The 25,441-nt window shown below is 44.0% G+C and overlaps 1 long non-coding RNA gene across 1 annotated transcript in view; it reads right to left on the minus strand.

Moving 5' to 3' along the window:
- Positions 1-5,076: 5,076 nt before the first annotated feature.
- The window catches only part of LOC117018444 (uncharacterized), a 102,494-nt gene continuing 82,129 nt past the window's right edge, over positions 5,077-25,441 (minus strand). Inside the window, exon 3 of the long non-coding RNA XR_004422231.1 lies at positions 5,077-5,919. This is a non-coding gene — a long non-coding RNA (uncharacterized LOC117018444). The remainder of the gene's footprint in view (positions 5,920-25,441) is intronic.

The following is a 25,441-nucleotide window of genomic DNA, read 5'->3' on the forward strand; positions in this document are numbered from 1 at the left end:
TGGAAGAAACACACATAAACATAATGTGATGAGTTTATGTTTAATCATAGAGATGGAAACAAGGTACGATGGGAGCACTGAAGGGATCACAGGGAGGCAGAAGGAACACTTCCTGGAGACATGACACCTGAGCTGAGAGTTCAAGTGTCAGTAGCCTTAGGTCAGGTGCGGTGGGGCAGGGAGATTTCCCACAAAGAGGGCCGCCTGGAGTCAACAACTGCAGGTGAACTGGAGAACCGGTGCGCAGGTGACCGGTGCGCAGGAGAACCGGTGCGCAGGTGACCGGTGCGCAGGAGAACCGGTGCGCAGGTGACCGGTGAACTGGAGAACCGGTGCGCAGGTGACTGCGGACAGCTGGGCATTCCTCTGGTGAAGGACCTAAGGCAGGACGTGGTGAGGAGAAGCTGGAGAAGCAGGTGGAGCCCAGAGCAGAGCAAGCTTTCTCAGAGGAATGAGCTGGCTAGTGGTTCTCAAGCTGGCCTAACTCGCAAGATAATTCACGCTTAGCCACTCTCACTTGGACATCCCGGACCACATTCTCTGAATGGTGTGGTACACCAGGTGTCTGTTTTTCAACCATGGAGATGAAACAAGTCTCTTACGTAGTTTCAGAGAAACGGAAATCTACCAAGAAGACCACCTCTAACCTCCTCTTGTGGTGACATTGTGGATACAATTCCCACCATAGTTCTGTAAAGACAGCTCACGTGGCCACCCCCAGACCTTTCACACACACCTTTTCATCCTTTCTTGATCTCCCACCCTCTGGACAACCGCTAAGTACCCTTCGCAGCACTTTCAGAAGCCGCCAAGCTGGCAGGAAAGGCGACGGTGGCCTCATTTCCCAGATTCTGTAGGTAATTCCATTTATCATCAGCCTTGGTGTTTGCGCTGCGGCTGCTGTGTCTTCGCTGTGCTATTACTTGAGGGGTTAAAATACTGGGTCCCTGGGAGGGGAGGCATAGACTTTCTGATTTCCTAGGGGAACTTTTTCTTTTATTGTCTTGAGAAAGAATCCTACAATGAAAGAAACTGGGGTACTTCACAGATATCCTCTGGTTATCCTAAAAACCTCTACCTTGGCTTTGTGTAGCTCATAAAGCATCTTCACAGCTGTTATCACACTTAGTTGAACCCCGGGGGACAGGCTGGTGGAAGTCACTATACCATTGAACAGACGGGGAACATAAGAATTCTTCTGACTCACAGGACTGGAAAATCCAAGGGTGATAGCTGACTACAGACACAGCTGAATCCAGGATTTCAAATTCTATCACTTAAATGTCCAGTATCGATCTGGGAGAAGTTACAGGTCTTGTCCACACAATTCATAATTCGTAAGACCAGGACCTGAACAATGGTCTCCAAACTCCAAATCAAATGCTTTCTCACAGTTTCTTCTGGTGAAAAGAGAAAGAGGCCAAAAGTTCCCTGCCCGGGATGAATTGTCCCCTGATCCGTAGTCCCATGCTCCTTTTGTGGTTCATGTCCCATTGCATTCTAGCTATTTGTTCAAGTATCTGTCTTCTTGGTCTTATTCACCAGTCAACAGATGTCTTTTAAATCCAATTATCATCAAAAATAATTTAGTAATGGTTTGCCTCAAACCATACTCTCCCTCACCCCATACACACACACACACACACACACACACACACACACACACACACAACTTCGTCGTCATCATCATTTTGTAAAGGTCATCCCACAATGAAGGGTTTGCCAAGGGAGGGTGCAGACGGCTCTGCTAGGGCCTCATTACCCTGATCTGTGCTGCCCTCCAGCCCTCTGCAGCCCTGACGCCCATATTTCATCTGGGAGCTAAAATTAAGTCGTGACCCCTCCTGCAAGCAGTACTACTCCTGAAATTAAAATTTTACAACATTAGGTTGGAAGAGGCTCGCTTAGCATTTGCAAATACTTCCCCTGCGACCTTGAGCTTTTATCGCTTTGGGAGCCAAAATAAAATCTTTGAGGCAAGATTTATGAATAAATAATTAACCATGAAAACAAAATCAGCACGGAAAAAGCAATGAGGCCTTTCCACGTATAGCCCACGTTTCGTTTCTGGCTGCCACTCTCTTTTGTGCACATAGCATTTTTAAGAAAAAGAAAATTCTAAGATGTGCCATCCTGAGCTCCCCATAGAAGCAATATAAACAACAGGACAGAGTCTGCAGATCCTGCCTCTCCCTTGTGTTTTCCCGAGTCCTCAGAACATGCCCAGGTCTCCCAGACACAGAACGGCAATGACAACTCTCACCGTGCTCCATCCACGAAGCCTTCTCCTCCTCCGGGTTCACTTCTCTCCATTCTCCTCCACCCTTCCCAATGAGAGCATGGGGCGATTTCCTGGGGGTCAACCAGCCAGCTCACACTCCTCCCAGATGAGGGGTGAGAAGGGACACCAGTGTGACTGAGGGGCTTCAGAGAAGACCCCGGGGCTCCGAGTAGGGCTCTCTAAGGGGAACTCACCCAGTGAGACTAAAATGATGCCACTGAGAAAAGGTCAACCCGCTTTCCAGGCAACGTGGGGGGCGGGTCACAAATAAAGAGAGCTCCCTCGTTCTCAATGAGAAAGCAGCAATCAGAGAAAACCAGCCCGCTGCCTCTGGCTCTGGTCCTGCTAGGTGCTCTGTCAAGAATTGTGAGTGTCTTTCGCTGAAGAGCTCCTCTCCTGGGAAGCTGCCCATCTTCATCCTCTTTCAAGCAACTAAAACATTCCCAGTGTGATAAGAGGAACCCAGAGAGAAGAGGCCTTACGGTCCCACCACCACCGTCACCACCACATGAGGGAACCAACAAGAGTACCAGACCTTCTGCAGCATGGCATGGAGCCAAGGGACCTCCCGAGTGTTTCCTGGGGCCCACAGACCATGAGGACGCATAAAAGCCACTGAACTCTTTCACCTGAATGCTGAAAACTATGCTTTTTAGGTTTGATTTTTTCATTGCGCCTATTGTTTTTCTAGAAACCACTCTAATCGGCCTCCCCGCTGACTCATTTTAAACGTGTAGTCTCCAAAGGAAGGTAATAGAGCAAATGATTCTGAAGCCCAACCACCTGCCAAGGGTCAGAAAAGGCCCTTCCCAGCCTCCTGCCTCTGCATGGAGCTCTCCTTCCCAGGAAGGTGGGGCCGCGTGAGTCCCCACTGGGAGCAGCTTAGGTCTGGAAAGTTCTCTGTTCCTCTGTTCAACACAGAAACCTGCAGGCTGGGGGCAGCTCTGTTCCTGGGGATGAAAACAGCCGAAATGCTGTTCTTGTCCCAAAAAAAGTCAAGTGGACATCAGTGTTGTCATATCTCCCAATCTTCCCCTCAGAAGTGAGGTTCATTGAAGAAGAGTTTCCTCCAGCAGTTGTGTGGCCCCTCAGGGTTCTTCTACTGTCAGGATTCCAGGATTCCCACGCCTCCTGCGTTAAGCAGAGGCCTGTGGTGGGTTGGCATCTCCTTGACATTCCCTTACATTGAATTTCCACCTTGAAGAATCTTTTAAGATAATATTAGCAAAAGCACTTCGGAAACCCGATACCAAAAGGCAATCTGTTTGTTTAATAAACTGCTCATTTCTGTTCTAGATTCTAAACAAACTTACACTGCTGCTATCTTCCTCTTAAATCAATTTTTTAAATTTTTGTCTTGAGGATTTTTAAGGAGCTTTGTGGAGGTGTAATTCACACACAGTGAACTGCAAATATTTAAAGCGTACAATTTCATGAGTTTTAACAAATGTAAACACCCATAAAACCATGCTTCCAATCAAGGTAAGAAACGTATCCATAACCTCAAAAGTTTCTTCAATCCTTTCTCTTTTTTTGTTTTAATTTATTGGGGTGACAATTGTTAGTAAAACTTTCAGTCCTTTCTTAAATCAATGTAATGGCAAAATAACACTGTTTCTTGCCCTATATCTGACCATAACCAGCCGTGTGACCTTGGACCTCTTGGCAAGTTTTCATCTCCTCACCTGTTACATGAGGGGAATGGACTAGATGGCCTCCCCTAGTCCTCTAAGCCACGCCTTCTATGAATCCAGTCTTGAAACTGAACTTCAAGGATGGAAGGTCACCCATGGGTTTCCTCATTGTTCTCTCTGTCCACAGAACTCATCCTCAAGCTACGAAACAATACATGGCATCATAGTACTTAATTATTTTTCTACTTAGATTCTACTATTACTACAATAACAAAGGATCTGCAAGGAAGTAACAGGACTAAGAAAAGATTTTTTTAAAGGAAGGCTTATTAAGCTCCCACCACGTCCCTGACCCTGTTCTCATGCCCCTAGCACTCTTTGAGGTAGTTACTATTGTCCCCACGTTACGGATGTGGAAACTGAGGTAAGGATGGGTTCTGCCACAAGGGTGGAGCGAGGGCTGACCCCGTAGCTGTCATTCCTGGTCTGCCACCCACCCTGGGAGGCTGACCTGCTGTTTATTCACAATGGATCCCCTCTCCTTTCTCCACACGTGTATACCTCGAGAGAACACTTTTCTCTCATTTGCATCAAAAATGAATCAGGGTTTTTAGTACCTGAACTCAGGAATCAATTAAGCATTTTAACCAGAGATGAGAGTGACAAGAAACTGTCAGTGAACTCGTTCCCAGGCAAACCCTCCTGCCCATGCCTCATCCCGTCTAATAAGACAATAACCACACTTTTCATCCCACACTCCACTTAGCCAGTGGATCCTAATTACCCGCATCTGTGAGAGAAGTCTCTTTATTAGGCCCTGGGCTAGTGCTGTCCTGGAACCCCTTATATGGTTTCACAAACTCTCCGGGACAGGGCATGTCAAGATGAGAGAAAACAGGGAACATGTATGTTCCCTATGCAGAGAACCCTGCAGAAGACGTCACCTTTCAGACAGCTGTGCTAAAGCCAGGGGCCACTCGCCATCATCCAAAGAGCTGAATTAAAGAGAGGTTGGACTTTTTTTCTTTTTTCTTTTTTCTTTTTTCAATTTGTCTCCTAGCAAACAAGAATCACAGCACTAGCTCCACTCCTTGGGAAAATAACTGTAGGAAACTGGGTTATCTTCTGTGGTGAGTCTTACCATCCATTCTTTGTCCGTGTTACTAGCCAGTTCCCACTTCAAGTAGACCTGTGGCTCCTGTTTCACAGTAACGCACCCCATGATTTCAAGGAACACTCTGCCCAATTGGTGGATTACTGCCAACAGAAACCATCTAGACTTGATATACCTCTTTCCCCAGGACACCAAAGGATACATGTTCAACCCGCACACTTTATAGTACATTAACCTGGTCAATTACACTTTGAATGAAAGGGACTTCCCCCTCTTGTGTCAGTGTTTGGTGGAGAAAGCCATCTGGAAGAGGGGACAGAGGCCTTCCCATGACAAACAAGGCAACAGAGGCTGAGCCCCAAGAGAACCCTCCCAGTGCCCTTCCATCCAGCCCCCAACTCCTCAGTAACAATTACCGTTCCCTCCAAAATGGTAGTGAGCCCAGCAAAGCTGCTAAGAGCGGCTTGGAGTAGTTTAGGTGTAGGTGTCACCTCCCAGGGAGGCTTACTAGTGGACGTTAAGCCACAAGAACAGGAATGTGGCCTGAACACAGGACACACATGCAGTAGCTCACTGGGGCATCATGTAGAGATTGTAACTGTCATGCTACGCTGTGTACAGCTCCTGTCCCTATTCCCCGCCATCTGCTCCTTTGCCATTGCCATCGTGGCCGGACACGTCCTCAGCGACTGCTGCTGAGCTGAAATGATGCCGTCTCCCCTGCTATCCGAGGAGCATTGAGCACTCACCCCTGAGTCAGACGGGGTGCATTCAATTCGAAGTGGCGTGCTGTGTAGCCACACACCGGCAGACTCTGCTCAAGTCTGCTCTGCTGGGACAGGCGGCCTTGGGAGAGCTTCTGGTGCTGTTGTTTCCTAGCCTCCTCGGGTCTGGAAAAGCATGAAATCCAGTAAACAGCAGCCCCCACCCACCCACCCACCCACCCAAATGCATGAGCCACCAGAAAAACGAAAACACATTGTAACATTCCCTGACAACCATCTCCCATGAGTGGTCTCTTGGGACTACCCGCACCACACCGCGTATTCATTCATTCAACAAACACACCCTGGCACCTTTGTGGGCTCTGACACACCACCCGCCCCCTCATCGACAGGCAGGGGCCCAGGAGAACTGTTTGGACAAGTCCTCACATTCACAAAGGGATTTGAATTCAGACGTGAAGTCATCTCCAAATGAAGTCCTACCTCAGTCACCAAGAGACACTGAATGACGGAAAGAAGAAATTCACCACCCAGGCTTAAGCTTATATCCAGTCTTTAGAACGCACCACCTCTAATGCCCTATGAATTGTAATCAAGCTGTAATTGAGCTCTGAATGGACAGAATTAGCTTGGGGTTCGTGCTTTATAGCATTGATTTGTTCAATGCAAACCTCTAAAATAGACTATAAGAAGATTCAGACTTTACGTTTTAATATACTGGAAACCTTTAAAAGTCAAAGGGAATTGGACTCTCTGAACCCCTGTGGGAGAGAGAAGAAGAGAAGGGGGTAGAGAAGTGATCAAGCGTCCATAATATGTAAGCTGTTGTCTGGCCAGCACTCTGTTCTCTCCCAGGTTCTGCTAAGCTGGAGTCCTCACTTAAGAGCTCTCTCCCTGACCGGAATATTTGCACTTTCCCTATGTCAAAATGTCTTCTGGGGGCTTCCAACAATATGGCACACTGAACTGATAACAAAGAAATGAAGGCCTCTTTCAAAATCATATTAAATGCTTGAGAATATGTATTTTTAAATTCACCGTCAACTTTGAAAGAAAGAAGTTCCAGGAATAAAGAGGGGATCTGAGCCAGGTGCCAATGGGAGCTGACCTTCCAAGCCCGTTTTGTATGCCGAACACCTAGGTGAGCATCTAACATGTAATACCTTTCTCAGGTTTAATCCCCTCCCCCACCTCCATCCCTGGCTTCTATTACAGGACAGATTTATAGAAGTGACGTTCTTCATAGTTATGCTTCATATCTGTACATCCTCCTCACATGCTCTGCTTACTGCCACCCATTTTCTTTATTGTCATTAAATGCGAATATACAGGTTGCCAAAGCAAGCACATGCTGTACCACAGAAAAAAAAAAAATGCATTTTGCAGGTAGATGACCAAATACTGACATGGCCTTTCCCCCAGCGACTGATATAAACAGCAATGAGCCCACAGGTCTGGGAGCCTGTGACCTGGGAGGTATGTCATTCTGTGGGGACCACATGGAACATATCTCTGTGAAGAGAAGGGAGACAATGGGGAGCCCACCCACTCACGTGTATTCTTGATCTTGGCTGGACTCGTTTGTCGGTCCAGCAGTACACCAATAAGAGACACCTTACACTGAGTCTTCAAACCCAGATTATGCTTCGTGATCTGACCCAGCTCACCAACAGGTGTCCTCCAACCATACTCTGTGTGGCAGACAAAGTCTGCCATCAACCAATATCCACGTCCGCTCTCCCTTGCTAACACAACCTCCAGAATGATGGTTAGGTGAAGCTAAACATAACAGTCCCATTCCCCAATTTCTCAGCCTCCCTATGGTGGCTGCCAGCTCCAGTTCCTGCCACTCGGAGGTAAATGGGCCTGGGTGCAGTTCTGGAAAGACTTTAGCATCCTTGATGAAAGAGACAGACACAGCTAGCAGTTGCTTTCCCCTTTTGCATTCCGTGAGCATGGATGCCATGGCTGGAGCTACAGCAGACAGCTTCAACCAGAAGGAATCAAACCAACCGGTTAGAGCAGACAGGACAGAGACAGAAAGAGATGGGGTCTCTGAGAACATGGCTGAGCGGCTGCTTCCACTCTGACCTACAAGACTCCAGACTTAGGATCTAAGATAATTCAATACACTATTGCTTAAGCCACTGTTAGGTATTCTGGTCAATGAAGCTGAAAGCATTCCTAACTAATATACCTTTTCTTCCCGCTTTGCACTCAGGGCCACCATGTTGGATCACGGCACCTCCAGAATGATGGGTGCCCTGAGAGCACTTATCACAACACACAATTTCTTGTTTGTTTCATTATATATTATCCTTTTCCTGTCTAGAATGTAAACCTTACAAGGTCTGATTTATTTACTATTATATTCCCATCTAGAAGATTGTCTGGCACATAGTAGGGATTCATAAATAATTGTTGCTGCACAAGGTCAAATTGGAAGAAACACCTTGGTGCTTGAGCTTTGGGAGATAGAGGGACATTAGTGATGGATTTGATTGTAGTTAAAAAGCACGCTTTGTGAAAACAAGAGAAGTCAATTAGGAGAAGTCAGAGCTGGCAGGAATTAGCAGAATGAGCTAACTCCGGTCTGCCTATCCAGAGAGCAGTGTGGCTCCCGTCTCCCAGGCAACGGGTACACTGGAGAACTCTGGAAGCCAGTGTTAAACAGCCCCCAAACCACACTCTCAGCCCCTTTCTCAGCGTTGGAAGAAGGTGGGTGACACACTTGCTGTTGCCATTGGTCCCTTAGGGTGTCTGAGCCTTAGTAAGGCAACACAGAAAGCTGGTCTTCACCTGCCGGTGATACCCTGCTGTGCTGAGCTCCTCTGCTGCTCCAGGGGTTGTGAGGGGCCAGCTGGAGGCAATCTGATGATGCTGCACAAATTTAACGGGGAGACATGTGAATGAGGCATAGATGACAGCCGAAACTACAGGATGCTAGCTAGCCAGGAGAGCTGCGTCTGACAGCATTGTCCATGGGAAAAGTCTAAGAAGTAGTGGCTAACACTCAGATAAACTCGGAATTCAACAGGGAGACGTGAATGAGTTTATCAACTAATAAATAAAGTAAACATCCAGTAAAAATACGGGTAAAAGATATGAGCAAGCAATTTATAAAAGAAAGTTACCATTGCCCAAAAAGTAAATGAGAAGGGCAAATAAAGATAACAAGAAACTATTTTTGGCCTAACAAATTGACAAATATTAAATCAAAGATAACACGATAATGCTAAGGTTTGTTGTTATCAGGTCTTATACTTCTGGTGGTAATATAAATTGCTTTTTTGGTGGTATATTTGACAATTCAAATAGGAAAATCTTAAAATGTGCACATGTTTGGCTTAGCAATTCTTCCTCTATGTATTTATTGTATGGAAAGGATATGCGAAAGGTTTTATTCTAATATTGTAACAACAGCAAGAGTGGAAACAAGTCTCTAACAACAGAGCATTAGTTAAAAAATAACACATTCATATGAAGAAATATAATACTAAAATGAGATCATGAGAAAGATTTAAATACGTGGACAATAGATTGCTTAAAAATGGATTACAAAACATTGCAGTATAATGGTATCTTATTACAAACTATGTGCACAGGAAAATGGTTAAAAGTGGTTTATGTGGTTGATGGTATTTTGGACTTTTTCTCTTTTTGCTTTTCTTTGCTTTTTCCAATAAACATGTATTGATTCCAAAAACAGTAAAAATCATTATTTAAATAGTGAGGGCATCGTGCACAAACAACATCATATACCACTCATTTTGTTAAATTCATTGCCTTGGTGCAACCCATTAAAATATTTTTATCCCCATTCTATCATATTTTCTGCCTATTCTGAGGCAATCACTAATTTAACCTATGTCCCAACAGATTTACTTGGATCAGGAGAAAAGATATCCTTATTCTGCTTAGAGTCCTGAGACCTGCCTTCAGGGAGAGATCATTCTCCATTCCTTGAACAGTTCCTTTGAATTATGTCAGAGTTCTCATTCATTTATTTGACATGTGCCTGCCATTGAAGATACAATAATGAATCAAAGAAGACAATGGCCCCAGGTCATAGCCAGCTTCTGAGAAAGACCTTACTCAACTACTCATACAAACAAACATATAATCGTTGTAATGACAAGTGCAGTGAAAGACACTTGCTCAGGGCTGAGAGCCACTAACAGGGCCCCATCGGTGGCAATCGTCCAATCCATGATGGTTGTTTGGCGTAGGGTGGAGATGATCTAGAGAAAGAGAAGTAGACTTGACAAATACTTAGAAAGTAAAATCGGAAGGACTTAGTGATAAATGGGATACGGACAACGTAGGAAAAGGAGCTGTGTCGTACGCCTCAGGATTTTGGCTTACACAAGTAAGGCCGGTGGATGTAATCTCAGGTCCCACAGCTCCGTGTGTGTGTGTGTGTGTGTGTGTGTGAGTGTGTGTGTGTTATTTGTGTTTTCATTCCAATGCCAACATCAAATTATTTTAAGCATATTCTGGGTAATCTATATGACCACTCTTTCAGTTAACCAATTCCACATTCTAGAGCCCCTGCTGGATTTGCATTCAGGATCCTATGAACAGCGAAGATCACCTGGGGTAATGGTGTTCAACCATCAAGAGATTGACACGTATGCCTACAGCCCCGAGCGCTAGCAGTTCTTCCCGACAACTAACTCATTTTAAGCGACTGAATTCTTTCACCAATCGTAAAGATCTTCAACCAGTTTATACACCAGTGATTCTTTCTCCAGTTATAAAGATCAGATTTGGAAGAATGAGAACATTTTCATTTCTTAAAGTAGTCAATGAAGGCTTTGTATTGTCATCATGAAAACTTCAAAGTAAAGAAGGAATGCTTAATTGTCACGAGCTAACTGGAAAAATCCAGAGGGGTTACCTTCTCCCTGAGCTGTACTCATGGAGAGGAAGGCAGCTGGAAGCGCTTGTTTCTTGCTGGACTTGAGTTCATTTTGATTTCTTTGCACCTTTAACACTCTGATGGGTTTTGGTTATTTTTTTAATCACTATTTTGTAATTGCCATTAGGATCAGAGCCACAGTCCCTTGTAACTTTCTAAATCCTAACTGCAAGCGTGTATGTAACTTTTTAAATTCGTTTTGCCTACATTTTAATAAAAGCTATTACACAATGAATTTACGCCTACCGTTTTTGTGCTTCTCCTTTTTGTCATGTGATAACAAAAATAATCGGAGCCAGCACTGGGGTCTGAGGGAACTCGTCTTTGAAGTTCCCCTGAAGTACTGAGAGGCTGGGGGCTAAGGCCATCAGCTGACCGGGAATTTTTCCCAGTTTGGTGTTCTTGAGCCCACAATCGCCACCTCTATATTCCTTGTTCTCACTCATCCTCAACGGCTCACTCCTCCCGTTTCCTTGGCTCGACCCCTGACCTGGGCTAACAGAAATATAGGACAGACCTCTTTCTGTCCCCAGATCACACTTTCTAAAGCTGGAACTAAACAGGTAAGTAAACATGTGTCTTAATTCCTACGATGCTAAATGCTTCCTGTACTGGCCAGATTTCATTCCCCATCATAGAAGAGATTTTGGAGGAATCAATTCTCCAGAAACAATCCATTATAATGGACTTAACTAAATCCAATAAAGTTTTAGTGTTAAAATTGTTCGTGTTAGACTTGGGAGAGAAAAATTATAAATGGCTCTTTCCATAGAGAAAGGAAAATGCAAGACACCCTTTCATTAGAAACTAAGCATCTTTTTCTAATTCCCCTCCAGAAAATCCTGTCAACAAACTTGAAATGCACACTGCTTTGCAGATGGTGTCACACTCGTGGTTCATCCCCCACGCTCATCACTAAATGTAGGGAAACATTCCTTTGTCTCTACATCAGACGCTAACTGAGGATCCAAGGCCTGGGAGAATATAAATATTTTCATATGAAAAAGAATTATAACCTGATCTGCTACTCCTTCACCCAGATGTTTGCATTACTGATATGTTTTAGCAACTCCATTCCAGACTGATCTTCAAAATAAAAAAAAGCTCCAGAGATGCTTTATTTTCTTTCTCCCAAGATGATTTAAATATATATATATATATATATATACCTAGAGCTCATGAAATATCAAGGCACATATTTATAACCAGCTAAATCCAAGGTGATTATAATATTTTTCCTTCCCCTCTCCCTGAAACCTGGCCAGGTGAACCTGTGGCCAAGCAGACCAAAGTTAGGCTTGGATTTGAGTCAACAGTTTAATGTCCTCAAAAGAAAAAGGTGGAAGAAACCAGTGAAATAGTACAATCCATGTCCAAATAAAATGCTAAAGGTCAATCCATTGTCAAGACTAAGGACAAGCTCAGGAAATCAGGAGCCAGGGAGACAGAAGGATGGAGCCATTGATGGAGAGCCAGACAAGGGCAAGGTCCTCTGCCCCGGACGTCTCCTGTGAGCAGAGCTGTGTCTCATCAGGCGCTGACCACACATCGCTGGGTTATACAGGCTGATCTGGAGAAGCAGAGTTCACTGAGGATAGGAGAGGTCCCACATTTACACATGAAAGTAGAAAGGTCCTCATGCTTACTCCAGGCTGAAAATCCTGGATGTTTCATTGGCACATTCCACAAGAGTCGGTGGAATTGAAGGAAGTCTCTACCTTCTTTTTCAAATGCCAAGAATTTACTAAAGGAATCCACGTATTCTCTGGGTTTGTGTCTCACCTGCAGCCCCAACCTGCATTGGGCACCTTCATTCTGATAAGAGCCTCTTCAGCTCTCGTTCTAACGGGCCCAGTGTTGCCCCTAACTGCCTCAATCCAGTGCTTTCTTTCCCTCCAAGGTAGGAGGAGCTCCCACATACCACAGACTTTGCCACTTTCCTCCAGAGCCCATCCAGAACCCCTGGAATTCAGTCACCCATATCTGGACAGATGTTAGGCCTCAGCAATATAGATTCCCTTCAAGAATAAGACTATATTCCTTCTTGACCTGCCATTCTCTTCCTTCTGAAGACATTGCTACAATTAGAGATGTTTCTGCCGTGATCTCGCATTTTACCCTACTGACAAGGTAACAAGGTAACCTGTTACTGTCTCATGGATGCTAGCAAAAGATACGAGATTCTCTGATCAGATAAAAGGGACCCTCATCCAGTAATTATCATCCAACCTCTGTCCTCAGCCATCACAGGGTTTGTGCAATGGGAACTTGAATGCAGTAGCCATGGCAGCAGAGATGCGATTCCTCTTACCAAGGCTAATCGCGGTATGGCCACTGACAAATGTCTAACCCATCAGTCCCAGAGATTGATGCCAGGATCTAGATATGGTGCCTTTTCTCAGGAAGGCCAACCAGCCACTTTTGGGCAGGTGCATTACATTGACTCTCTGCCACCCTGGAAAAGGCAGAGATTCATCCTCAACAGGACTGATACATATTCCAGGTATGGGTTTGCTTTTCCTGCCCATAGGACCTCAGTCAGCACCACTATCCACGGGCAAACAGAGCATCAGATTGGCCAATAGCTGATCCCATATAACAATGCCTCAGACCAAGAGACCCAATTCAAGCCAATAAGGTTCAACACTGGGCACGTGATCACAGGAATCACTGACCCATTACTCAGAAGCGCCAGTCTTATGGAACTTGGCTGATAGAGGTAGAGGTATAAATACTCCAGCTCTCTTTCCCCATTATTAGGACAAATCTCAGGTGTGACCTACATGCTCCCCAGAGTTCCCTGCAGAACCAAACCAAACAAACTTTCCAAGAGACTTTTCTTAACATCACACTCTCACTTGATCTCCCTCCATCCGAGTCCTACATGTCCACTTCTCTACTGCTGGTTTTTTCTGGGAATATATCCCAATAAATTATTTTTAGACAAATCCTTATATACTACTAAGAAATCAAAGCTAAGAGATGTAGGCATATAAGAAATATTTTGGCAAGACATTTTCACATTTACTTTCCAAAAGAGCATAGAAAATAGATAGATGTTGAAAGGTATAGAAAATGCTCTGAGGCATTTATATAATATGTTTTGTTTCACACTTCCTGGCTGTACAGAAGGGAGGATCTAGGCAAAAAGTTTCTCCATTATCCATCCCGTGACCAATATAAACACTTTCCTTCTATTCACAGCTGTAAACCACCAGCTGTGATCTTAGAAAAAACTGACAGGGTGGAAAAGCAACTGCACTGTGTGTTTCTGCTTCAGTGAATGGCCAGCAAGATCTGGGCATCACGAACTTAGCTGGGCCTTTAGCTCTTAGAAAGATATGTCCATGAGCAAGATCTCAGCTCCTACTGGAGGCATTTCCACTCTGTACGTCATTGACACAGGCATCAAAGTCACTCCAAGATGAAATGGACACAGCCACTATCCAAGGGCAACCACTTCCTTTTTAGTTTTGACTTAGAGAGACACCCCACCCCTTGCAATGACTGCTGTCTGCCTCATATTCTTACTGTCACCCTCCTGACAGCATTGTCATTTCAGATGTCCCAGGACAAAGCAGGTAAAGCCTAAGGCGATCAGAGCAGGCATATTTCTGTTCAGGGCTATTTGGAACTATCTTATTACATGAAAGATCCCCCTAATTCACGCGAGAGCTGGTGATCCATTTTACCCATCATCGGAGGAATATACAACTCCCTTCCTTTCTCTTTTTTTCTCTCTCTCCCCCCGCACCCCCCAGTGTCACTGATGGATTTGTACTGACTCATACACATTCTCTACTTCATCATCCTCTTTGTCACCCAGTACCCAAGAGTACCTATGTTTATTCACTCAACAAGTATCTCACTGATTATCTATCGCTGGGCTCTGCAGAGACAATATGGGCAAACTTGGGGCTTGAGTATGAAGCCTAAGGAATAAGACATACATTAAACAAAACAATCATGTAAATAATTATACATGCAAACATATGCATAATTACTACTTTGACAAATGTTACAAAAGAGAATTACAAGGTGCTACCGTGTTTCCCCGAAAATAAGACCTAGCCGGACATTCAGCTCTAATGCATCTTTTGAAGCAAAAATTAAAGTAAGACCTGGTCTTATTTTACTGTAATGTAAGACCGGGTCGTATCTAACATAATATAATGTAACACCAGGTCTTATATTGATTTTTGCTCCAAAAGACGCATTAGAGCTGATTGCCTGGCTAGGTCTTATTTTCAGGAAAACACAGTATGAGAACATATAAGTGCAGAACTCACCATCTTCTGCGGACGCAGAGGGGGCTTGCCTGAGGGAGGGACATTTAAACTATAACCCAGAAGACGAAAAAGGATGTCAAGCAGAGAGGGATAGTAGGAGAAGAGATAACATGCAAGAGAATTCAAAATAAAATAAACAAAACACCGTGAAGTTCCAGAGGCAGCAAGGAGCTTGGCTTCTTGGAAAGAGAAAAAACCTGGGAGTTTAGAGCACAATGACCAAGGAGGAGGGTGGTAGGAGATTGAGGCCAGACGATCCTGTTTTTTACTGTCAGTATTTTATTGAGTTCAATCTGCCTGCATTTCAAAGTCCATGAGTTTATAGTGTAGATAAATAATTTTACTTGGAAATTCTACTATGAAATGTACAGGACAGAGAGCAATGTAAAAATTTCCCGGACGTTTCGAACTGCTTCACAAAGTACCTGTACCTTTTATCAATATAGGGCATTTTGCCTTTTATTTGGTCTTCCAACCAAGCTCTAACATCACTCTGACCTCAGTCTAACATATGAAAGCTAGAAGAAGTAATATGGACATTCAGGAAACGGTGAAATAAATGAATATCTCCCCACTTAGAGTATGCACTTCCTGCTTTCAGACTTGTCCAAAATAGAACCAATTTGATTCATCTCTAAAGACGTTTCTGTTGAATAATTAGGAAGCTTCCAATTAGACTCATTAGTTACAGTTCTCAATGCGGATGTCAGAGCAGAAAACTTAAAAGAGAAAGCTTCTGCTAGGAGAAATCCAAATGAAAAATATAAGAGGAGAAATTTCTGAAAATTACTATCTTAGGTAGAAACTATTAGGAATAAAACACTTTAGAAAATAACAACAAAAAAGAAAAAACTAAGAGTGCAATGGGGGCAGCTGTGACTTGGGCAGCAGGGAAGGCACCCAGATGCATTCGAGCTGGGTCACTGGACACAACTCCTTGGTCACATGACTACCTGAGAGGAATCCATATTCTACCCAGACTTGCACCCATTCCAACCCTTCCTTGGGGTCCATCACCTCAGTAAGCACTCAGTCATGACCAAAAATGCAGTCCCCCAGAAGAAGAAAGAATGCGCCATGAGTAACAATTCTGAGGTAAATGAAGATAGCTCCTATGATGACAGAGTCTCTGTAATATTCCCCGGCTGCACTGGGCTGGCATGCAGGAACCATTACACGATTCTACAGTTCATAGAAGAAGACATTATTCTGAAATGAATTGAGTTCACAGCCTACACAGGTGTACACACGTACCCACACCTCAACCTCCCCGTGTGGAAAATCAGCCAGGCTTGATTTATTTCCCTGTCACCGAAAATGATTCATCCATAGCAGAGAAAGGAAACAACCAAGTTCTATCCAGGCACAGGACAAGAAACACCTTTTTTCTCCTTGGGTATCAAGAGAAAAACAATTGCCTGTGGGGCAAAGCTGAGGATGGCAGGACAGGGGCAGCCAAAGTTAGCTAATGTTGGTGATCCGGGGAGATACTGAGACTCGTTGGAATCAAAGCTTTGTCCACATCGGGAAGAGAAACACCTCTGGAGGAGTGTCACAGCCACAAAAATCTGTCTTTTAATGCAGAGTCGCATGGGGTTGTCAGGATGAAAAACGTAAGCATCCGTCTCCCCTCAAAACCTAGCGCAGTATTTTGCAACCGGTTCTCAACAAGTCTGGCAGTAGTTTCTCTGGAAGCCACTGGGCAGACCACAGAGGGACAAATGAGAGGAAAACTGGGCTGTGATGGGATTTGTCTCCAAAGGAGCCCCGGGAGTTTAGAAGTACGTTAGGACAGCCACGATTGTTCCTTCAGCTCCTGCAGACCTTCCCAAGGTGCTGCTCCTGATAAGTGGGCGGGCAGATCGGAGTGAAGATGTTAAGTTAGAGATAACAGGACATAAGCAGTGCAAATGGAACAAACACAGGGGAAGGCGAGAGGCAGGGGAATGTCCCCGGCAATGACTTCAATCGCTAATCTCGGGGCTGCCAGCAGCAAGCCTCACCAGCAGTCACGAGTAAATAAGTGGCTCTGTTGCCATTGTGACTGCACTCCACCTCGGGAGCGGAGGGTCTAATTGCCTGTTGGGAGTTGGTCCTACAGTCAGAGAAAGCAGCATCCTGAAGAGAACAAAAATGTGTCCTCTGGCTTCTGTTTGGGTTCAGCAGCGACTGGGAGACAGAGATGAGAGGACAGGCTGAGCGAGGCGCCAGGTTACTTCCTTCCTCCCCTGAGCCCCTCCCCACACACACACGCACACCTTGCTCTGGGTCTGGCAGCCATTGTATCCCTGTCCGCCCGTGGTTCTCAACAGGAAGGCAAATTGGCCTGTGTGGGGACCTTTGGAAAAGTGTGGAGACATTCTGGATTGTGATGACCGGGTAGGTGGTGGCACTGGCATGCCGTGGGTAGAGGCCAGGGATGCTGCGGCAGACCCTACAGAGCACAGGCCAGCCCCCACGACACACAATTATCTGACCCCACATTTCCAAAGTGCCAACGTTGAGAAACTCTGCTCTAGCCCAACAGGTCCTTCCTGCAGAGCCGTCTGGGGGGTGACAGATTCCTGCTGCTGATTCTCCCATGTACCTCAGCTCTCCTTGGGGTTCCTCCAGCGCGCGCCTCCTCTGAAATCACCAGCAATACAAAACGCTCCTCAAAAGTCCTAGCCATGTGAGCCTGGTGATTGCATTTCAGATCCATGGTAAGAGTCTAGCTAAGCCACTCCGCGGTCCGCATTCATTTTGTTTGGCCAAGTGCCTGCAGGGACCTTTCACTGACACCAGCCCCCTCATGCCAGCACATGCTCCGGATAGCAGCCCGCAGAGTCACAAGCCAACGTAAGTTCCTGATATGATTTCCCAACAGCCCTGTGATCAAGTCTCCCCTGCCTCCCAGGGCCTTCTCCCTGTGCACCCCTTAGATAAGACCCTCATGGAATACCCAAACCCTGCTCTCTTCAGTTTGGATTGATCAATTCATCCTTAGCCCAGGAACCCCAAAGCCCTCCAGCCACACACCCTAATAAAGGTTTGTGCCCCAGGTCTTGCCTCTCTCTCCGCCCGCACCCTGCTTTCACCTCCCTAGGTGGCCTCTCAGAGCATCCTGTGTACTTCCTCCAGGACCTCTGAGTAATAAGCTTCTCTCTTGCAGTTTCTCCAGTGGTCTGTTGTTGAACTGCAGCTCACTATCCAGCACACCGGGCTCCATGTAACAAACACAACTTTAAAAAGTCACAACACCCTGACTGGTACAAAAAGCAGTGGTGAAAAGAAAATAATAATGTTCACAATCACTTTGGGGAACGATGAAGTTATTGCTGGTCCTCCAAGTGTAAGAAGGATTTTCAGCTGTGCTTCTATCGTTCGCCGTAAGAACTCACCTGGCAGTGGGACATGAAAAGGCACATCCGGAAGCCATATGGTGACATGAGCATGCTCAGTAATGGCGTGAGCAGTGGAGGGCAAACAAGGCTTGACAGGCACAGAGACAGAAGCTAGTCTGCAGAAAATTCTTCCAATCGTCAAATGTGTAAAACGTTAAAGAGGAGTTGTCTCCATCCTCTGATCAAAATGGACATTCTCTCCTTCAGGAATACACTCAATAACGTGGATCACACCATTATAAATGGACCTTGAGTGGTTTCTTTTCTTTTTGCAGAGGGAGAATATCAGCTTTGATTTCCGATTTTGCTGGCCCCCCAGCCCCTTTGTGGGAGCGTAAACTACACAAATGTGCGTGCAGTAGTCTTGATGATAAAGGGATTATCAATATGTATCCAGAGCCTAGCAGTGCATGGAATATGGAAGATGCTCAATAAAGTTAATGGATGAATGGATGGATACATGGATGGATGGATGGATGGATGGATGGATGGATGGATGGATGGATGGATGCATGGATGAATGAGCATGGCCTAGAGTGGTTGGAGAGGCTTCCTGGAAGACCTAAGAGATCCACAAGATGCAAAACAAGCTCTGGAAAGCCACCAGGTGTGAAATGAGGTCTAGTCTAGTGAGAAGGCTTCTCACTGAAAAGGACAAGTCCTCCAGAGGCACAGTGGGAGGGTACACTGAGAAAGAGGCTAGGAAGACTCTGGAAGTCCTTGGAAGCCACAGTGGTTTGAATTTTATGCCATAAATAATAGAAAGCCAACCTGGGTTCCAAAGCAGGGCAAAGATATGATGGAAGGTGGTGTTTCTCACAAATGATCTTGACAGTGAGACCCAAGATGTCGCACAGAAAGATTGGATACCAGGATGCACTGTTGCAACGCAACTACATTATATGAGCCTGGATTAGGGTGAGGAAAGTGAGTCTTAAAGAGAAGACTGATGGCAGGAATCATCTCGAATTACTATTAATCAAAATCTCAAAGGTGTTATGAGTTATTTTTTGGAACTGGCCATGGATGGAACTAGCATCATGACTCTGAGTTCTCAGATGAGCAGCTTGGCCACTGCAGACTCCAGAATTATGTAATACGGGCAAGAAGGAGCTCTCCAGATATCCTGGTAAAGAAAATCTCTGTGAAGCCAGCATCCTGCCCCTTGTCTGCAATCAGAGAGTCAGCTGCTGCCACTGTCATCCTCTGCAGCTGTCCTACAACATGTGACATTCTGAATGAGTCTCCCCCGGAAATCCAGTGGGTGTTGATGCCCATTTTAGGGCCTGCTGTGTGGTGGCAGAAATGCACATCCATCCTCCCGGAGGGGTGGGGAAGGGGGGGTCTGGAGCCCTCATTCAGATGAGTCCACACAGACCTCTCCAAAGGACCTTCACGATAACCCATAAAATTGGTGCTTTTCGATCCTCTTGATTACATATTGAACCATTCCCCAGTGGTTTTCCTCCGTTTGGAGAATCACCCCACTCAGTAGGAAGTTGTTTTTCCTTTCTCCTGGTCTTCAGGCTAGAGACCGCCCATCCAGCAAGGGCACAAAGGGATCATTCATAACTTTTGACAAGACAGTCAGGAAATTGCTGCTGCCAAATGAATCTGCATTATTTATCCGTCATCCTCACTCTGCATTTCCATGTTGCAGGATCTATTTGTTACCCAGAGATTTAAAAATGTGGCAGTGCCCTGTCTGAGCGATACCCAGAGTTACTCTGTGTGGTGGCTCGCCAGGGCCCTCTTCTCTGTGGCCAAGGTTTCAGGGGGGAGTGAGAGGCCCAGCATTACAGCTCTCCTCTTGAGGGCTGAATTTTTATTTCATTGGCCCTGAGTGGCCTTTTTCCTTTTATTTTTCAGTATGTCTACCGGAAGTGCCTCCTGAATCATGGCACATGTCCACCACCCAATCTGTGCTCTCTTAACATGTGTGGCCACTCTCTTGGATCACCTGTTTTTCCCATAAAAGTCCCCACAGAAGACTCACTTCGGGTCTCTTAGTCTGGTCCAATATAAAGCACCACCACTAGGCAGAATTCTCCCAAGAGTTACCCAGGTGCCCTTTGACTCAGGCACCAATCCATGCAGACCAGGTAGCAGGGCCACATAGTGCAAATCATTTGGAGGGTGGTGAGCATGATAGCTACTCGGGACATCTGAGCCAGTATGTTTGGGTTTTATAGACATACGGTTCCAGTTTATTTTTATGGCAACAAATTAACGCTAAAGAAGGATCTCATACATTATAAGCATCTTCCCACATATAACCTTGTACTACAGAGTTACGGAAAATATAATAAGCCAGCTTCTCTAGCATCACTGAAGTCACTGATAGAATGCCAAGCAGGCCAGAGCACAGGCTCCAAAGACAAAATCCTCAGGCACTCCATGTGTGTGACCAGCCAGGGTGCAAATCCATGTTCTTGCAGTGTAGTTCTGTTATCCTATTTCTTCAACTTAGAAATGAAAACAGCTTCGTCAAAAGCCTAGCTGGCATTAAGCTCCCTTGTAGGTTTGGAAAGTTTGGCTTTTCTGTTTCTTTAGGTATCCATACAGCGTGTCACCACTGCCAGGACTTTAGGCTCTGAAAGCCAGCTGCAATACTGTTACCATGTTTCCCCGAAAATAAGACCTGACCAGACAATCAGCTCTAATGCATCTTCTGGAGCAAAAATTAATACAAAACCTGGTATTATATTATATTATATTATATTATATTATATTATACCTGGTACTACATTATATATTATATTGTATTATATTATATTATATTAGACCAGGTCTTATTTTACTATAGTAAAATAAGACCTGGTCTAATATAATATAATATAATACAATATAACATAATACAATATAATATAGTATAATACCAGGTCTTTTATTAATTTTTGCTCCAAAAGACGCATTAGAGCTGATGGTCTGGCTAGGTCTTCTTTTCGGGGAAACACGGTAATGTCATTACCCAATCTGTCACTTTACTCCAGCTGAGCGACTCCTTGCTGGGCTCAGCTTACAGTGAAACTAATGCTCAGAACATGTTTTCTCTTTCCATTCGCAGGCTGTTCAGCAGAAAATTGAGCTGAAGCCAAGCGTCAACGAGCACTGTCCGGTCTGGTTGCCTATCGACCCCCATCCCAAATGAAGCGAGGTCAGCGTGACATGTTCTCAACGAATCGCTGTCGGCTTTTATAGTCATCACCGGTTCTTCAAAGAATTCAAACCACCTGTCCAATATACAACTCTAGCATTTGCTGGGCGTCAGACTTATCACTTAGCTCTTTCCAAACCCCAACTTGCCCTATTCTCCAAAAAGTCCCTCTCACTTACTGAGCTGTGTTTCATTTCTAAAGGTTAGTTCCCATTACAGGTCCTACACAAAGTCTCTAGTACCAATAAAAACATATTTTATAAACCTCAGGAAAAAAGTGAGGACGGAAGAGCTGCCACTGACAGAGTCCCAAATGTAGTAGGAAGTTTTTGCTTAGTGATGTCCCATCTTTCCCCACATGCACAACGCAAATGGTTCCGTCCTGAGACACAACCCACAGATGTGAGCTGAAGGTCAAGGTCCTTCCAAGTCCCTGCCTATGGCTCTCAGACAGGACCCTAATGCCCTGGAGACTCCAACTTCCTTCTCTATCCCTGAGAACTTTTTCCTGCAGAGACTCTTCTACCACAAAAACTGGTGGGATCCCTGGTCTCTGAATAATCATGTAGTCAATCAAATATTCATTGAGCATATGCTGTGAGCCAGGATCTGACCTTCGTACTGAGGATAAAGCTGTAAACAAAGTAGACGAGGGCCTTCCTCTCTTGGAACAATAAAAAATTAAATATATGGTACATATACATGATCACTAACAATAACAACACTGTCCTACAGGGTGTTTTCCAGCTTTGTTGAGATATCACGGACGTGGAACATTGTGTAAGTTTAAGATACACAATTTGTTGATTTGATACACTCATGTATTACAGAATGATTCCCACAATAGCTAACACTTCCATCACCCAAACACCATTCCTTCTTTCTGGTGATCTTCTCTCTTAGTAACTTTCAACTCTGTAATCCAGTATTATCAACCATAACCACCATGCGGTGCGTTAGGTGCCCAGAAGGTTTTCATCTTGTCACTGGAAGTTTGTACCCTTGGCTCAACATCCCCCATTTTCCCTGCTCCCCAGCTCCTGGTAAACACCACACTTTCTGTTTCTATGCGTGCTGTTTTTTTAGTTTATATGTGTATTTCCTACAGGATTTGTCTTCCTCTATTTCACTTAGTATAATGCGCCCAAGGTCAAGAAAAAAATAATCCCAGAAGGGAAATGGAGACCCAAGAAGAAATAAAGCGCAATAAAAGTTAAATATGTGGGTAAATATAAATGATCACTGATAGTAAAAAACGACAATAATAATTCTGTTCTGTAGGATTTGCAATAGATAGAGGATGGATGGATGGATGGATAGATAGGTAGATAGATATAATAAATGTAAAACTCACAGACATAGACAACAGTTTAGTGGTTCCCAGAGGAGGCGGGGGCGGATGGTAAGAGGGGACGTGAGATCAAACATGTGCTGACGGAAGGAGAACTGACTCTGGGTGGTGAGCACACAATGCAATCAATAGATGATGTGATACAGAATTGTACACTTGAAACTTATATTATTTTACCAGCCAAGGTCACCCCAATATATTTAATGAAAATTTTAAAGAAGAATTGAACAGCTACTTTACAAAAGAAGATATCCAAATGGCCAATAAACATTAAAAAAAGTAATTAGCCTTCTAGACATTAGTGAAATGCTAATTAAATTCATAATGAAATACCTACCATTATATATCCACGCAGTTGAAAAAATTTAAAAAAGTGACAAATCAAGTGTTGATAAGGATTTGAAACAACTAGAATTCTCATACACTGCTTGTGGTAATATAAACTGGTACAACTATTCTTGAAAACTTTTTAGCAGTATCTACTAAAGTTAAACATACCTATAACCTAAAAATTTCACTCCTAGATAAACATGCAACAGAAATGTATATATCTGAACCAAATATGCCAGAATTTTCAAAGGGGCATTATTCATAATCGTTAAAAATGGCTCCAAACCTTGGCAGTAGAATGAATAACTAAATTGTGCTATCCTCATACCATGGAATACTATACAGCAACAGAAATGAATACAGTATTGCTAGACACAGCGACACGGATGAATCTGCCAAACACAATCATTTTACCCTAATGAAATAATTTTAATGAAATATATTCCATGGCATGGTCGTCTTACGCTTTATACAGTTGCTTCTCCATTTTGAATACTAATTTTGTTCAGTGAGTAAAGCCAAACCCACCGGAATACATTTCAGATGACTCCATTTACATAATGCAAAGGAAAAGACAGGCGAAACTATTGCATGGGGACTTATAGTAGGGATTACCTTTAGGAAAGAGGAGATGGAAGGCGCAGGTGTTTGTGAGGGAGCATGATAAAGGCTTCTGGGGTCCAGCCAGCCTGGGTGGTAGTGAGGGCCACCCTGGTATGTTCAGTCTGTGATGCTATGCATGTGATTTGAGCATTTTATGTATTAACATTACACTTTAATTTAAAATTTATTAAAAAACAAGAAATAAATACAAATTAAAATTTTGAACCTATTTACCATGATCTTTGAAAATACTGGCTTCCTTTTATCCAGCAATTCCATTTTTGGTCATTTATCCTAATGAAATAATTTTAATGAAATATATTCCATGGTGTGGTTGTCTTATGCTTTATATAGTTGCTTCTCCATTTTTGAATACTAATTTTGTTTCCAATGATGTTTCTATTTTAAATAATGCTGTGGGAAGCATCTTAGATCATCCAGTAATTATTTTTCTTTATTTAAAATGTTCTCCCTAAAATAAATTGCCATAAAAATGCTTATTAAAAGTACAGAATAATATCAAAATTAATGTTCTAACATAAAGTAGAAAAAAGCAGAGAATGGCATTATAAAGCGAGTGTGATCATAGCTATGGTTTTTAAAAAAGAAAAAAGATTGCAAGAAAATATATCAAAATGGCATCAGTGATTTTGATTGTCTTTAGTGAAATGAGGAGTAGATGTCCCCGTTTTTTCATTTTGTATTACTTAGATGTTTTTATAGTAAGTATGTATTATTTTTATAATGGGAAAAATGTGAAAGGCCACATCATTAGTAGAAAACTATTTGCAAAGGAACCCACCCAAATTTCTGCCCTGGCTACGCCTCTTCTGCTCTGGAGGTGTTGACTCTGAGCTGGTCTTGCTGTGCTCACCACTGCACCACATGATCCATAAGCATGATGTCGTTATTTTTCGTCTTTGAACTCTCAGCTACAAGACAGTGGCAGGGCACCTCGTGGTCTCTCTTCAGTTCTGTCCCCAGCTCTCCCCAGTAGAGAAATCCACCTGAGCCAATCTGAGGGCCTGCATCTCATGGCATGCTATTTTCAAGCAGAGCGATGTTGGAACACATACAGACGCACAACTCATTAGCTGATAGAACTTGTTGCAAAGAAAACATCACGTCACATGAACCGTAAAATGACTACTGAGCCCCATTCTCCCTGATGCCTCCATCAGTTCCTGGCATAAGTTACTTCAGGCACAAATTCATTTTCCTGACCCCTTAAGTACTGGTTCGTGCATTGCTAATGCGGAATCTAGCTTTGGGGGGACTTTAAAATTTTCACGCATTTCAAAGCTTTTATCTTCGGAAAGCCTGGGGGTTCAGAAAACAAGGTACACAGCCACAAAAACAGCTCCCTCATTATCGGCAGGAAACATACTGAGAAATGATTTCAGAATCTTTTTTTTTTTTTCAGAGAATTACCATGGAAGAAGGTAAAACGAATCTGCTCCAAGCATATATGTTTTAGCTTCCACATGAGTCATTTCATTGATTCATTCCACAAACAGTTCCTGAGTGTGAAAGTTGTGTAAGACCTTGTGCCAGGTACTGATATAAAGAAAACAAGAGAAATTTCCTCTGCATTTAATGAGCTCAGAATCTGGAGCAGAGAATAGACAAGTCAACAGCTTCTCGAGTCAGTGG

The sequence above is a fragment of the Rhinolophus ferrumequinum genome, chromosome 27, assembly GCF_004115265.2.
Source record: "Rhinolophus ferrumequinum isolate MPI-CBG mRhiFer1 chromosome 27, mRhiFer1_v1.p, whole genome shotgun sequence".
NCBI classification, from domain to species: domain Eukaryota; kingdom Metazoa; phylum Chordata; class Mammalia; order Chiroptera; family Rhinolophidae; genus Rhinolophus; species Rhinolophus ferrumequinum.